Source organism: Eubalaena glacialis, chromosome 7 (assembly GCF_028564815.1).
Source record: "Eubalaena glacialis isolate mEubGla1 chromosome 7, mEubGla1.1.hap2.+ XY, whole genome shotgun sequence".
In the NCBI taxonomy this organism is placed as follows: Eukaryota; Metazoa; Chordata; class Mammalia; order Artiodactyla; family Balaenidae; genus Eubalaena; species Eubalaena glacialis.
Genome location: NC_083722.1, coordinates 21,783,205 through 21,798,775, shown reverse-complemented (window position 1 = coordinate 21,798,775; position 15,571 = coordinate 21,783,205). Strand labels below are relative to the sequence as shown.

Sequence of the window (15,571 nt, the reverse complement as noted above, 5' to 3'; positions counted from 1 at the left end):
GCACAGGATTTCAGGAGGTGAAGAACCTGGGAGTGACAACATTGGAGAAGCTAATAATCAATTTTACAGTTGAGGAACTCTACCTTGGCTTTAAGGACAGCAAATCAGCCAATCAGAGACGAATGATCCCCACAACTGAAACAAATGAAAAGAAAAGAGACATGAGTGAAGGAGGCCCGTGAACTTCCTGGCCTCTGTTTTCCTAGAAATAGAATCTTCGGTGGGCTGACAGCGCCCACGGTACTGAAACAGGAGCTGTCCACCATGTTGGGCCAGGTGCTGCCTACCGTGCTGGAAGAGGAACTGGGAGCAGGACTCGCTGGGCTTCCGCAGACACTCCTGAGGGAGGTGAGGAAGAGCTCCCGGAAATAGCAAGTTTAGTTACTGGGTGTTACAGCAGCACGAGTCCCGAAAGCAACGAGACGTGCATGCCAAGAAGACTTCTATCTTGGACTGTAGCCTATTGTTTGCAGTGTAGACCCTCCCTTGGTTTCAGTCTTCTACGAACTCAGTTCTATGCTCTCTACACACTCTAGATCTGTGATGTCCAATACTTTAGCCACTTGAGACATGTGACTGTTGAGCACTTGGTCCTACTTGGGATGAGCTCTTACTGCAAAATACACACCAGACTTTGAAGATTTTGTATGAAAAAAAAAAAACCCGTAAAATATCACACTGTCAACTTTTAATATTGCTTACATGTTGAAATGATATTTTGGATATATTGGGTTAAATAAAATATATCATTAAAATGAATTATGCTTGTCTCTTTTTACTTTTTAATATGACTACTAGAAAATTTTAAATTATGTCAGTGGCTCACATTTATTTCTATTGGAAATGTACTTCCTTATTTACATTCTCTGTTGCAGTTGCTGTAACTCTGGTTTTTGTTTCACTGTTCACCAGTGTGTTTTGGTTTTGGTTTTATTTTCCTTGTTTATAAGAAATTTCAGCGATTTAAAAGTAAAGAGAGAAGAACCCCTTCCAGAATCCTAAGCAGTATTTGGAAACCAGATCACAGGCTGATACTCCACAAAGCAAGATTCTGTGTAATGGTCAGTCCTGGCTCAGGATCTCTAGTCCAGCGCCCAGAACCGGAGCTTCATTCTCCATGGGCTCCTACAGAAAGAAGTATCCAGAATGAGAGGGATTTCTGCTTATACTATCAACACTCTTCTCTAAGGTATCTTTTTGAACAAATTTTTATTTTTAAATTCTGTACATTGATGTCATGTGAGTCACTTTCCTCAGCTCTAAAGTTGGGAATTGTTTCCACAGAAGGGCCTTAACATTTCATTAGCTTTGACATTCTAGAATTCTATTAGTTTCTCAGAGTCAAAGTAACGCGTATGCTGAATGTGAGAGACGGCTTGATGAGAGATGATGAGTTTTGCAAAGAAAGAAGTTCATCCTCTGGAAGCCCAGGTCTTAGTAGACAAAACCAAGTCATGTTCATCAGGCGGGCACTGCTCAGCAAAGAGGACTCGTCACAGCTCAGCATCACTGACCCATGTGACTTTGAAACTCAACGCTTTTTATTGTACTTCATTCCTCTGAACACACACATGAAAGAGGAAGGAATCTGGTATTTAATCAATGAATATGGAAAGCACTGTGTTTAATAAAAATTATTAGATGCATTCTTGGGTGAGGTGCACCAAAGTATGACAACTGCGCCAATCTCCACAAGAGAGGTGAGGACCAGTTCCATTAAACTGTCAAGGTAGTGATAATCAAATTTTCCTAGGAATTCCTAGAAAGGCGCTCAGCTGTGGTTAACATTCCTTTAACACTTTAATACATTAACCCATACATGTTAATCATACAATGAGATTTTGCATCTGAATTCTGTGCCCAGAATGAGTCAAAACTTCACCTCATTTTAAGTCCCTCTCTCTTTACCACTGTCCTGGACCCCAGGACAAGTCAGTCTGGCATAATGTCGTCAACCTTTTTGTTGGGTTACCCAAAAAATGGCTTAATTAATATCTTTAGTTATGTAGTGGTTTGCCTATTAATACCCAGTTTAGATTCGCAACCATAGCTATGAGTCTTGGCTTTCACTTGTATTTGATCCAAGATTTCGTGGAGTTTCCTTTTGTACGTGAACAAGGATGTACATGACTGCAGAAGAGCCCCGATAAGGGGAAAACGTTTCTGCCAAGTTTTTTTCTTTAGAAAAGGCTGCCTTGTAAGGAGGGTTTTGATTGCAGGAAGCAGGAAGGCATCATCAAAGCCTTGGCTCTTCTAGGGAGAATTACTTAAAAATAATAGTAGTAATTACTTAAAAATAATAATAGTAATAAGAAGACCCCACGCTGTTTGGGGTGCAATCGGCGTGCTTCGTGGAGCTTTTCAGCGGCAACCATAAAGAGCCAGGTTGGAGAACAATCCAGTTTCTCTCTTTACGGCAACAGCATTCTTCCCCAACTGGCTATGCCTCAATAGGGAAGGGTGTCGTAGTCGGCAGGATTCGAACCTGCGCGGGGAAACCCCAATGGATTTCTAGTCCATCGCCTTAACCACTCGGCCACGACTACTTGACAATAGAGCTCTTTTGTGGAAGTAGCTGTAGAGAGCTTCGGCTCTCCTCAAAGCGTCACATTTTCTATCAGAAAATGTACTTGTATTAAGCAAAGTTTCTTACTCTTTGGCATCATTTAGACAAATATGCAGTTGTGGCAAGTAACGCCTCCTCCTCAGACTGGAATGACGCCTTATTCGGATGCTCTGATGGAAGGAGGCTAAGGCTTTTGATTTTTATTGTCTCCTTTGATGTGCAGAAGCTTTTTAATTTGATACAGTCCCACTTGCTTATTTTTGCCTTTGTTGCTTTTACTTGTGGTGTCAAATCCAAAAAATCATCACCAAGACCTATGTCAAGATCGAAATGAATTAAAGACTTGAATGAAGAATCTAAAACCATAAAACCATTGGAATGGGAGAAATATTTGCAAATCATATATCTGATATGGGATTAATATCCAAAATATATAAAGAACTCATACAACTGAAAGGCAAGAAAACAATCCAATTTTAAAATGGGTAGAAGGTCTGAATAGATCTTTGTCTTCCAAAGAAGACATACATATGGCCAACAGGTACATGAAAAGATGCTCGACATCATTAATCATCAGACGAATGCAAATCAAAACCACAATGAGTTATCATCTCACACCTGTTAGGATGGCTATTATCGAGAAAACAAGAAATAACAAGTGTTGGCAAGGATGGGGAGAAAAGGGACCTCTTGTGCACTGTTGGTGGGAATGTAAGTTGGTGCAGCCACTATGGAAACTGTATGGAGGTTGCTCAAAAAATTAAAAATACAACTACCATATGATCCAGCAATTTCACTTCTGGATATTTATCTGAAGAAAATGAAAACACTAACTTGAAAATTATATCTGCACCCCCATGTTCACTGCAGCACTGTTTACAACAGCCAAGGTATGAAAACAACCTGTGTCCATCGATGGATGAAGGAATTAAAGAGGTTATAGTATATATATGTATATATACACACACACAAACACACACACACACAAACACACACATATATAATGAAATATTATTCAGCCATAAAAAAGAATAAAACCTTGCCATCTATGACAACATGGATGGACCTTGAGGGCATGATGCTAAGTGAAATAAGCCAGACAGGAAAGACAAATACCAATCTAAAAAAAAAAAAACAATAACAAGCTTATAGATACAGAGAACAGATGAGTGGTTGCCAGAGGTGAGGGCGGGGCCAGGGGAAGTGGGAGAAATGGAGGAAGAGGATCAAAAAGGTAAATAAATTTTAAAAAAAATTAGGGATGCATGTACTACCATCAAACCTTTCTACAGAGGACAGGTACTAGAGAGCTTCCCAAGGACCCTGGCACTCCCTTCACCAATCTGTTTCTCAGGGGTTTTTGTGAGAGAAGTGTCCTTTGAGCCTTCTAGGGAGATAATGGAGGGAGGATGAGTGGGTGTCACATGTGATAAATCCATTACAAGTTCCCTGCATCTTTTAAGATATTGGATATCTTTCTCTACCTTATACCGAAGAAGTCTTGGCTTCTTTATTTAGTGTAGTTCCACTGATTTCAGGTTGCAGGCAACCTACCAAGCACACTGTTATAATAACTCCCAGCTGTTCTAGCTAACACACTAAATTCAGAGTCTCCATTAAGTGTACCCATATCAATAAATTTGATCCAATTCTACACTGTGTTTCTTTTTTCCTGATCTAGCACTCCCACACACATTACTCTGGTTTCTTTTGATATGAATTAGCATGATCTTGCGATTCTTTCAGTATGTAAAATAGCAATATATACTGATTCCCTGATGCCTGTAGGCAGAGAGGAGTGGTAGAGGTGGGTCTTGAGAAAAATCAACATCCTCATGCAAGGTAACTGCTTCAGGTGAGATTTTTACCTGTTTTTAAAGCAAGGATAGGCTAGTGTTTGGGGATAGAGGATGGGCTGCTTCTGCTGGGAAGAAGAATATTTTTAGGAAGGAAGCATCATTGTACTTGAATTTATACAAAGAGACCAAAATGTCCCCTTTCCCCCATTCTGTCCTTTTCTTTCTTTCTTTCTTTCTTTCTTTCTTTCTTTCTTTCTTTCTTTCTTTCTTTCTTTCTTTCTTTCTTTCTTTCTTTCTTTCTTTCTTTCTTTCTTTCTTTCTCTCTCTCTCTCTCTCTCTTTCTTTCTTTCTTTCTTTCTTTCTTTCTTTCTTTCTTTCTTTCCTTCTTTCTTTCTTTTGTTCAGAGGAGGAGGAGGAGGAGTGGAGGAGGAGGAGGAGGGGGAGGAGGAGGAGAAGAAGAAGGAGGAGGAGGAGGAAGAGGAGGGAGAGGAGGAGGGGGAGGAGAAGGAGGAGGAGAGAGAAGAAAAAGGGGGAGAGAGAGCTTTAGTATTTGTGGAGTGTCTTCCTTAAGCAAGGTACTTACTGTGGTAAAACATAGTAAAGAATGCCTTACCTTCTTTTACATATAAAGAGACTGAGGTACAGAGCAGTTGTATATTTCAAAAATTACAGTTAGACATTCACAGAGTAAGAATTCAGTTCCAGAGTGTCTCCTTTTCCTGACCTACCATGCTGATTCCACTGTGCTAATAGAAGCAGGAAGTGGCTCCCTGAGGACCCCACTGCCTACAGCAATTGTTGACATTAAGTTAGGTTGTTTCTCTATTTTTTGAGTTCAGGTTTTGGAGGTGAATTAGTAGATGTTTTATTATGGAGTCCTATGTTTAAAAATAGTGTTGTGGACATCCTTATTAGGAACTGATGCCAGCTGAGGCTTATTGTACCTATCAAATTTCCATGACTTTATAAGTAAATGCACTCAGGGAAGGTGAGAAAACGTGTACCTATAATAAAGGGTTTGAGGCCCCAGGGATATACATCTACCAGGAAGCAGTCTCTGATAATAGCATCCACGCAGGGCTTTGCACAAATTGTATCATTGGTAGAAATGAAAATATGGCCTTTTCACAAACTCCTGAGGAGTTAAGATTTCAAATTACAATCAGGCAGTTGATGTCTTCATAAAATGCAATATCAGTTAGGCTGAAGTATTAGCAACCACAAGAACATAGCAAAGAAAGAAAAGGTGTCGACAGGTGGTTTTTTTCCCCTTTATTTTAGCAATTTGCTTTTCCAGATTGCTCAATAACATCTGTTGGTAATTGAAAATTCAGCTAAGAAAAAAAAATAGATAGATTCAATGAGAATAAAAATTCCAGCTATTAAGCATAGAGTGAAAATATCCTTAATGTGCTTTACATGCTGAAATACTATGAATCAGTTAAAGTGTGACTGGATATTCAAGGGCTTCAATAATTAATAATTTGAGAAAACTTAATTTTATCTATATTTTATGTAATATTAATAATTAACAAAAATTGAATTAATATAAGGAAATTAATATAATGAAAGCATTCTTTAGCTAACAACAGTAGAAAGGACATCATACACTTTTATTCCCAACAAACGTTTATAAATATTTTCATTAGACTATAATGAGGAATAATAAGGATGTGATTGTATCTTAATTCTTTACTTCTAGAATATTTTAAAACAACTTTGAAAACTATTTTCTGTTTTGGCTTTGAGTCTTTAAAGTTCTATTTGAAAATTCTTCCCATCTGGTCAAGATAATTTAAAAGCAGAATGTATACTTGGCCATTTTAAACTTTCACAAGGAAGAAAAACTCTAAAATTATGTATTATACCACGATAAATATTTATTTATTCACGTATATTAAAGTCTATAAAGAAAAGGTGAAATGTGAATCGCGGATTCCCGGCCAACCATCCCTAAAAGGAAAACTGGAAAGATAAGTAAATACATTTAAATAACTAGAAAGTAAAAGCACTTAGGTTCCACCGAGATTTGAACTCGGATCGCTGGATTCAGAGTCCAGAGTGCTAACCATTACACCATGGAACCCCGCAGCGGGTAAGAGCGGCAGCACTCCTCCCTGATATGATATAGCTTCAGTTCTGCGATCAAGAACTCCTTTGAAAAGCCGAACTTCGCATCCTTGTTTTCTCTATCTGCTCATAGCACACGTCCCTTTTCTTGCGCGCACAGGGCTCCTAGTGCAAAACCCAAGAGCAAATCAGTTTCTAGGGGTAGATAACGGTAGGTCCCTGCTTTTTAGCGCCCCTCTGCCTTTTCTGCAGCTCGCGGGGCGGCTCTCCGCTGGGCCGCAGTCAGCCAGGCTGCCCAGACGCAGAGGCCTGCGGCTCCAACACGGCATCCGCCGAGCCTCGCTCCCCGCTTGCGTTGCTGGCGGAACGGCGGGGCTCGCTGCCTCCCGAGTCTGTGTCCCGAGTTCTCTTCTTCGAACGCAAGGGACGCTCTTGGAAGTTTAATTTCGTGACATATAAACTGTGGATGACTTCATCTGACGTGGTGTGCCAACCAGGCCTGGCCCTGTGGGGCCTTGCCCAGGGAGGGGAAAGCGGGATGCCAAGAGATGGCTTCTGCTTCTCGGAAAGCTTCCACCTCGTGGAGACCAAAGGGTAAAGCACGATAAAAAGCGTGAATGTTTTCAAAGCAGGGTTTTGTAACTTGGTTCTAGCTGAGAAAGCTGTGACCTGCCTCTTTTAAGGGCAGCAAATATGAGACTCTCCCAAACTCCTCAGCAGGAAACTTTTCCTGATGTCAAGCAGGGGACGTGACTTGTCCAGGACGGTTCGTTGCCTCCGCAGCAGGGGAGGGAAACGGCAGGAGACGGAAGCCTCCAGACTGTCAACCCGAAGGGTTGAGGAGAAAAGCAAACGTCTTTACTAAGAGTAAAAAATCGTAACTGTGCGGATTTGAACCTTCCGAGCAAGAACCCTGGAGACAAATCGGCATTCAGCCAAGACAACCTGTGTTGCATAAAGATGTCTGATATGTGGAAGGAAATACTTCCAGCTTGTAGAGGCCGCACCGTAACTGCTTCCTTGCCTCATGTAACATCACCTGGCAACAGCAGTTGTGTCTCCTCCATGACTCCAGACCCTGCCAGACAGGCCTGCTGCCAGAATGTGATTCCCCCCAACGCCCACCCCCGGGTTCTGATTTCCCTGCATTAGAGACACCCAGATTTAAGTCCTTAGGACGTTTCTGTTCGCAGGTTATTCCCTCCCACCACCGAATATAATGCATTTCTGAAAAGATATTTATTCTAACTTCATAAATGATTTAGTTTGGTCAGCTAGAGATTTCTAGAGTGGAAATCATTTTATCTTAGAATTTGGTGAGCATGACTCCTTTGTCTTTTAGATATCACTGTGGTGATGAAGTTAAATGCCATTCTTAAATAGACGCTCCGGTATATTCTTGGTCTTTTTCGTTCATTGTGTGGAGTAATAAATAGGTGGATGTTTTAGGTTTGGGGATTTTTTTTTTTTTTTGCATTTATAAGTAATTGTCACCCCTTTATTTTCTCTGTTGTCTTTTCCTGGAACTCTTTCAATCAGATGTTGTTGGACTTCCTAGAATGACCTTTTAATTTTCTTATCTTCTGTCCTCCCATTTTCCATCTTTCTTTTCTCTTCCTTTTTATGGGAAAACATTTCCAAATTTATCGTCCAACCCTTCTATTAAATTTTTTCCTATCATCACAGTTTTTAAAAATTTTCAAGAGTTCTTGTTCTCTTGTTCTCAAAAATAATAGCAACTATTATTGTCCCATAGGTGCAAAATGTTCTTTTAGTTCTGAAAAAATTAATAATACTTTTTTTTTCTTTCTGTTACTTACTGGTCGCTATTTCCATCAGGTTCTCTTTCTTCCATTTGTTTGCTTTGGTACATATCTTTCCTCAGATTTCTGGTGACCCTTAGCAGTCCAGTCCTATTTAAGAAGTAGACCCAAAAACCTAATTGGTACTATAAGCCTATATACCAATAGATGGACCCATGCTAGAATGATTGTATATGACAGACCACTGCAATCAGGATACCTGATATGTTCATATCTGTGGTTCAGTTTTTCCATGACAGTTTTCTCAGAGACTAATCCTTTAATCTTCTAAATGTTTAGGATCAGAGGTTATGTAAGGTTAGCTCTCCATGCTTTCTGAAACAAATACAGAAAAGGAGCTGGGGGTCTCCCAGAGAGACTTTCATTCAATCCCCCAGTATTCAGTATGGCTCTTCACCTCCACCTTCAGCTGTGCCTAGTCTCTGTAAGTCAAGAGCATCTTGGAGCATTTTTGCCCTAAAATAAGTCTTGTCTTTGACCTCTGTGAGAGAGGGGCAATCCAGAGTAATAAGCCTAAGGTTACATGGGGTTTTTTTTTTCAATTCCTATTAGCCTTTCCAAGGATCTGTAATATCCTTTACAGATGTTAATAACTTTATAATTTTTAGCTTTCCACCTTGCAGACAGTAAGGTTTCAGCTTTAGTCACTCTACGAATTCAATTACTATTTATCCAACACCTTTCTACCTCCCAAAATGTTGTTGGTAATTGTAGTATTCACCTAAATTCATGTTCCATCTTCCATAGTACAGAGTTGTCTATGGGAATAAGCTACCCAGTCAGCATCTGTGTCTACCAAGACAACTTACATCTCAGTGTGGCTGTGTGATTAGTAATAATAAATGGATTATGAATGCAAAAGTAACATGCTTCCCTTTAGACTTTTAAGAAGCGTGGACTTTCTCAAGCCTTAGGAGATAGCAGATCCTTAAGGTGGAAGAAGCTGGGTCCCTGAATCACCACAAGGGCAAAAATGTGTTCCTTTTCTTTGCTGACTCAAAAATCTACAACGGACTCTTACACGAGTAAGGAATAAATCTCAACTGCATCATGCTACTGCAGTTTGGAAAGCAAACAATGTTTCTTACCATCTGTCACTCGCTCTCCTGCTCTTTTCATCACTGTGAGATTACACCTCTTTTAATTACTTTTATTGTTAACTTACAAGCATCGTAAGAAAGCAAAGATAAAGTCCTGGGTTTCACCACCATAGCAAACAGTAGTCCCTTTGGAAAATGACCACTTGAGCTCAATGTTTGATTACGGAGTAATACGAAAGTCTTGTATCTAGAGACTACGTTTTTCTTGTTCCAGCAATAAAATCACTATTTCTGCTTCCTCACTTTTAAAACTTGAGTAATGATGTCTGCTTCACATCATAGAAAAACAAAGAAAAAATAATAATAACCCACAATCACACAACCCAGAAACCACACTAGCAACACTTCGGTTTATTTTCTCCCACCTCCCCAAATTTTACATAATCGAGGTCATATAGCACATGTATTTTTTTATCCTACTCTTTTCATTTAACATTATATCTTGTGCTTCTTCCCTGAGCTATTCAAAACTTCTTACAAAATATTATTTTCAATGGCTTGGTAATATTCTTCCAGGTATATATACCCCAAGTTATATAATCATCCCCCTCCCCATTGTTGAAAATGTTTAATTATTTTATTGTTATAACTAAAAATATCATAAATGTCTTTGCACATAAATGATTTCTTTTAGTTTGGATTACTTCCCTAGGAGAGTTTTGTCCAAAATGAGTTTACCATATGAAAGGGAGTAACTATTTGCATGAGCCTCGCTGGTGGAATTTAGAAGTGCTAAAGTGGCAAGAAGGACCTTGTTCCCAGCATAAGGAGAAGGGAACAGTGTTAGCTTCCTAGGGCTGTCTTAACAAATTACCACAAAGTGGGTGGCTTAAAACAGCAGTAATTTATTCTTTCACAGTTCCAGAGGCCAGAAATCCAAATTCAAGGTGTCTGCAAGTTTGGTTCTAGAGGGTTTGCAGGAGACTCTGTTTCATGGTTCTCTCCTAGCTTCTGGTGGTTGCTGAAAACCCTTGTAGCTCCTTGGTTTGCAGCTGCATCATTCCAGTCTCTGCCTCCCTTTCACACAATCTCTGTCTCTGTGTGTCTGTTTTTCTGTACGTCTCAAATGTCCCTCTCCCTATAAGGACGCATTCTTTGGATTTAGGGCCCGCCCTAATCCAGTATGACCTCATCTTAAATTGATTGCACTGGCAAGGACTACTTTCAAATAAAGTCATATTCACAGGTATCTCGAATTAGGATTTCAACATATCTTATTGGGTGACACAATTCAACCCACTACATGAACAACTGTCTCTTTGCCTGCCGTAAATGACAACAGATATGGGAGAGCTTTACGTATGAAAGAGTTTGAGGGCCTCAGCCATGAAAGGCATTCTCCTGTTTGTATCTGAAAGTCTGTCTGAATCTACTTGACGGTGTTTTTGGCCAAGTACTTCAATTCTCAGAACTCAGTGCTATAGTCCTAAATTCCCCATTAAAAAGAAAAAAAAAAGGAAAAAAGAATCCACTTCTACAGTGTTTCACTGAATCAAGTCTCTAAACCCAGAAACAATCCTATCATTACAGCTAGATTTAGTCTGGCATTCACGACCTTGTGTGTTAAGAGAGATAGAGAATGTCCTCAGGTTGCTTCTCCCTCGTAAGGTTCCTGGGCTCTGGGCTTTCCTCTCTGGGGAAGGCGAAAAGGAGTTTACTTTTCCTGAGGGGTTGGAGATCTTCCCAGCATCTTTTCCTTCAGTTCCTGGACCCTCCCCACCCCTCTCACCCTGCACCCGGCTCAAGTCCGGTTTCAAATAGTTCTTTTAAGGCAGGGAAAGGTAAAAGCAGTTGAAGGCCATTGAAGATATTTCTGTTTTAGTGTTTAACGCTGAAAGTAAACGTGACTGGTTCCATGATTTCGGATTTCCCCAGATTTCTTCCAGCCCTTTTCCAGTTCCATTGGCACTTGCAGGTCTGAGGCTACTAGGGCCACCCTCAGTTCTAAGGCATAGAAAATTCGAATCCCTTGTCTCAGAATGATTCTTTGAGTTCCATCTTCCTCCGCTGAATTTCAATTTGCCGTGGATGACTTATTTCATCCAAGCGTGAGAAGCCCTGAATGGACATAGGAAATTCTTTGTTACCAGACCTAATAGTTATGTACCAAAATAGCTTTCACTATGTTTTGATTCACAGCGATTAAATGGCACGCCGCTCGCTGTACCTTCAAAGTCGTTAACAAGAAACCTGCTTCAGCAGGTAGTCGTGGCCGAGTGGTTAAGGCGATGGACTTGAAATCCATTGGGGTTTCCCCGCGCAGGTTCAAATCCTGCCGACTACGGTTTTATCCGCACCTGACGAAAGCTCCTTTGCAACTGAAACTGCTCTGTAGTCTTGTTCACCCTGCGTCATCCGTCACCTATTTCCCTTGGGTCAAATAACCTGCCCTCCTGAAACACTGGCAGTTTCAAATAGAGGAGTAAGTCTACTACGGTGTGAGCGTGATATCAAATCCTGAATCGAGGAAGGCCGTTCTTTTTTCCTCATTTACAGGTCATGCCAACTTGGATTCTCTCAGCATCAAAGTCAGATTCCATCCTCTCCTAGGGTGGAGGTGCTTTCACTGCTACTATCTGTTCTAGGGAACTCAAGATTTATAAAAACAGTATATATTCTAACAGCTACAATTTTTGAAGCCTTACTATGCCCCAGGCATTGAATTGGCATTACATGGATTATCTCACTTAACCACCAATAGAACCCTATCAGGTAGATAATATTAGCACCATTTTAAAGATGAAGAAACTGAGGATTGACTCGCCCAACACTGCACAGTAAAATGGTATCTGAACCATCGACTTTAAAAAAAATTTTATTTGAGTATAGTTGATTTACAATGTTGTGTTAGTTTCTGCTGTACAGCAAAGTGAATCGGTTATACATACATATACCTATATCCACCCTTTTTAAGATTCTTTTCCCATAGGGGTTAACAGAGTATTGAGTAGAGTTCCTTGTGCTAAACAGTAGGTCCTTATTAGGTATCTATTTTATATATAGTAGTGTGTCTATGTCAATCCCAATCATCTCCCAATATATCCCTCCCTTCCTTTCCCCCTGGTAACCATAAGTTTTTTTCTACATCCATGACTCTGTTTCTATAGAGTAAATAAGTTCATTTGTACCTTTTTTTAGATTCCCCATATAAGTGATATCATTTGATATTTGTCTTTCTCTGTCTGACTTCCTTCACTTAGTATGATGATCTCTAGGTCCATCTATGTTGTTGCAAATGGTATTATTTCATTCTTTGTTATGGCTGATTAATATTCCATTGTATATACGTACCACATCTTCTTTATCCATTCCTCTGTTGATGGACACTTAGGTTGCTTCCATGTCTTAGCTACTGTAAACAATGCTGCAATGAACATTGGGGTGCATGTATCCTTTCGGATTATGGTTTTCTCTGATATATGCCCAGGAGTGGGATTGCTGGATCATATGGTAGTTCTATTTTTAGTTTTTTAAGGAACCTCCATACTGTTCTCCATAGTGGCTCTACCAACAGTGTAGGAGGGTTCCTTTTACTCCATACCCTCTCCAGCATTGATTGTTTGTAGACTTTTTGATGAAGGCCATTCTGACCGGTGTGAGGTGATACCTCATTGTAGTGTTGATTTGCATTTCTCCGATAATTAGTGATGTCGAGCATCTTCTCATGTGCTTTTTAGCCATCTGTATATCTTCTTTGGAGAAATGTCTGTTTAGATCTTCTGCCCATTTTTTGATTGTGTTATTTTTTTGTAGACTTACTTAAACATGGTTGTGAACATTTATCTGGGCCTTACAGTTGATTCAGGAAACAAAATATGAATTCAGAAACTCAGTACTTTGATTCCCATGCAGAAGAAAGTGGGAAGAAAAGGTCCAGGTAGGAGCAGAGAAAATGTGGAAAAACAAAAGGAAGGAGAAACAGGAGGGGGTAGGGAGGGAGAGAAGGAGAAGGAGGAAGGCTAGGAGATGGACGGGATGGAACAGAAGAGAAGCCAGCAGGGTACCAAATACAGGAATGTCCTCACCCCTTCCGGACACTCTTATTCTGAGCTTCCTCGGTCACAGAAGCCCCTTGTTCTGACAGGCATCTTTGCACCATCTCCACTCTTCAAAATCAGCCCCAGATGTCAAGGCATTTCTAAAATCCACCTCCTCTACAAAGTCACTTGGATTGTTTCCAATTTTGGCTATTATAAAGAGTGTTGCCATGAATATTCTTATATATGTTTTTCAGTGAATACAAACAAGGATTTTTGCTGGCTGGAGACACTTATGGATGGAATTGCAGAGTCACGATTGCAGTCATTGTGTATGTTCAAGCTTTAGTATGTAATGCCAAAACACTTTTGCAAGTGATTGAACCAATTTATATTCCCATGTATGAGAGAGTCCAGTTGCTCCACATCCTTGATAATGCTCGGTAGTATCTGTCTTTTGTTATTTTATTTTAACCCTTCTAGTAGGTAAATATTTGTGATGGTTAATTTTATGTGTCAACTTGCTGGGCCACAGTGCCCAGATATGTGGTCAACCATTAATCCATGCTTCTGTGATGTTTCTCTGAGGGTGTTTTTGGATGAGAGTAACATTTAAATTAGTGGATTCTGAGTAAAGCAGATCGTCCTCCATAATATGGGTGGGCCTCATCCAATTGCAAAAATAAAATAAAAGACTGGCCTCCCTCGTAAGAGGGAAATCTGCCAACACTCAGCCTTCAGACTCTAACTACAGCATCAACTCTTCCTGGGTCACCGGCTTGCTGCTCACCCTGCAGATTTTGGACTTGCCAGCCTCCATAATCACATCAGCCAATTCCTCAGAATAAATCTCCTTCACACATCCTATTGGTTTTGTTTCTCTGGTAAACTCTAACAAATAAAATAGTGGAATCTAATTGTTTTACTTTTCACTTTTTCTGAGGACGAATGAAGATCACCCTTTTGTATGTTTATTGGTTATTTTGATATATCTTTTGTGAAGGACCTGTAGAACTCTTTTGCCCATTTTTCTAATGGATTGTCTATCCTTTCCATATTTGTTTTTCTTATTCACGTCTATCTGTGTTTATACATGTCAAGAGTTTAGCTAAGCTATTCCATGGTATTACTGCCTTAGCATCCAATCTGTTTGGCCAAGCGGTGTGCAGGGACCTTGAGCTGATACTAGCCTCATCATGCAAGTGCATGCCCTAGATAGCAGCCTACAGAGTCTCAAACAAATGTAAGTTACTGATATTACCTCCCCAACAGCGCTTGTGATCAACTGTCATCCCTGCACAGGACCATTCCCTTGTGTACCCCTTAGATTAGACCCCTTTGGAATTTACCAAAATAACTTACTCTCTCTTTTGGTTTGAATTGATCAATCCCGCCTTAGTCTGGGAACCCCAAAGCACTCCACCCATGGACCCTAATAAAAACATGTGCCCCAGGTCCTATTGCTCTGTCTTGTCTATACTTTGCCTTGACCTCTCGCATGTGGCCCCTTGAAGTATGCAGTGTACTACTTCCTCCAGGACCTGTGAATAATAAACTTCTCTATTTCAATTTCTCTGTAGTCTGTTGTTGAAACTTGACTGACTCACCATCTGGCATCCTGTGCTCTACTTAACAATTGTTAATTTAACAAAGTCATAACAATGCATCTTCTATATTCTAGACACAGTCTTTTGTTAGGCATATGTAATACAAATATCTTCTCTAAGATTTGTCTTGTACTTGCTTACTGGTGGACAGTAGTTTCCAATGCTGAAGTCTAATATATAAATATATCTTTTGTGGTGACTGCTCTTTGTGCTCTGTTTTACAAATTCTTGCATACTCCAAAGTCATGAAGATATTATCCTAAGTTATCTTTCAAAAGCATTATTTCATGTTTAGATATACATTCCATCAGAGTTTTGTGTGCATCGTGATTCATTTATTTCCATAATATCCAATTGAGCTACCAATTTATTGAATTTCAATTTATTGAAAAGAACTGTCTCTCCCTAGTGCACTGCAGGGTGGCCTTTGTTTTAAATCAAGTGACTGTATAAATGGGTCTGTTTAGGATGCATTCTTCTGTTCCATCAGCTTATTTATCCATCCCTGAGTTCCCCCCTCGCTTCAGAAAGCTTTAATTCGTAAAGTCTGATGTACAGTCTCAAGAACATTACTTGGAGCTTCGGATCTTGTTGAAAGCAGCAATGTTGACACTCCTCACATGCTCCTG

The 15,571-nt window shown here is 40.0% G+C and overlaps 3 non-coding genes across 3 annotated transcripts; 1 reads left to right on the top strand and 2 right to left on the bottom strand.

Moving 5' to 3' along the window:
- Positions 1 to 2,464: 2,464 nt before the first annotated feature.
- Positions 2,465 to 2,546, bottom strand: TRNAS-AGA (transfer RNA serine (anticodon AGA)). Its single transcript has one exon. It is a non-coding gene; the product is annotated as a tRNA-Ser (tRNA).
- Positions 2,547 to 6,379: 3,833 nt separating this feature from the next.
- TRNAQ-CUG (transfer RNA glutamine (anticodon CUG)) lies at positions 6,380 to 6,451 on the bottom strand. The gene has a single exon. It is a non-coding gene; the product is annotated as a tRNA-Gln (tRNA).
- Positions 6,452 to 11,560: 5,109 nt separating this feature from the next.
- TRNAS-UGA (transfer RNA serine (anticodon UGA)) lies at positions 11,561 to 11,642 on the top strand. Its single transcript has one exon. It is a non-coding gene; the product is annotated as a tRNA-Ser (tRNA).
- Positions 11,643 to 15,571: the final 3,929 nt, after the last annotated feature.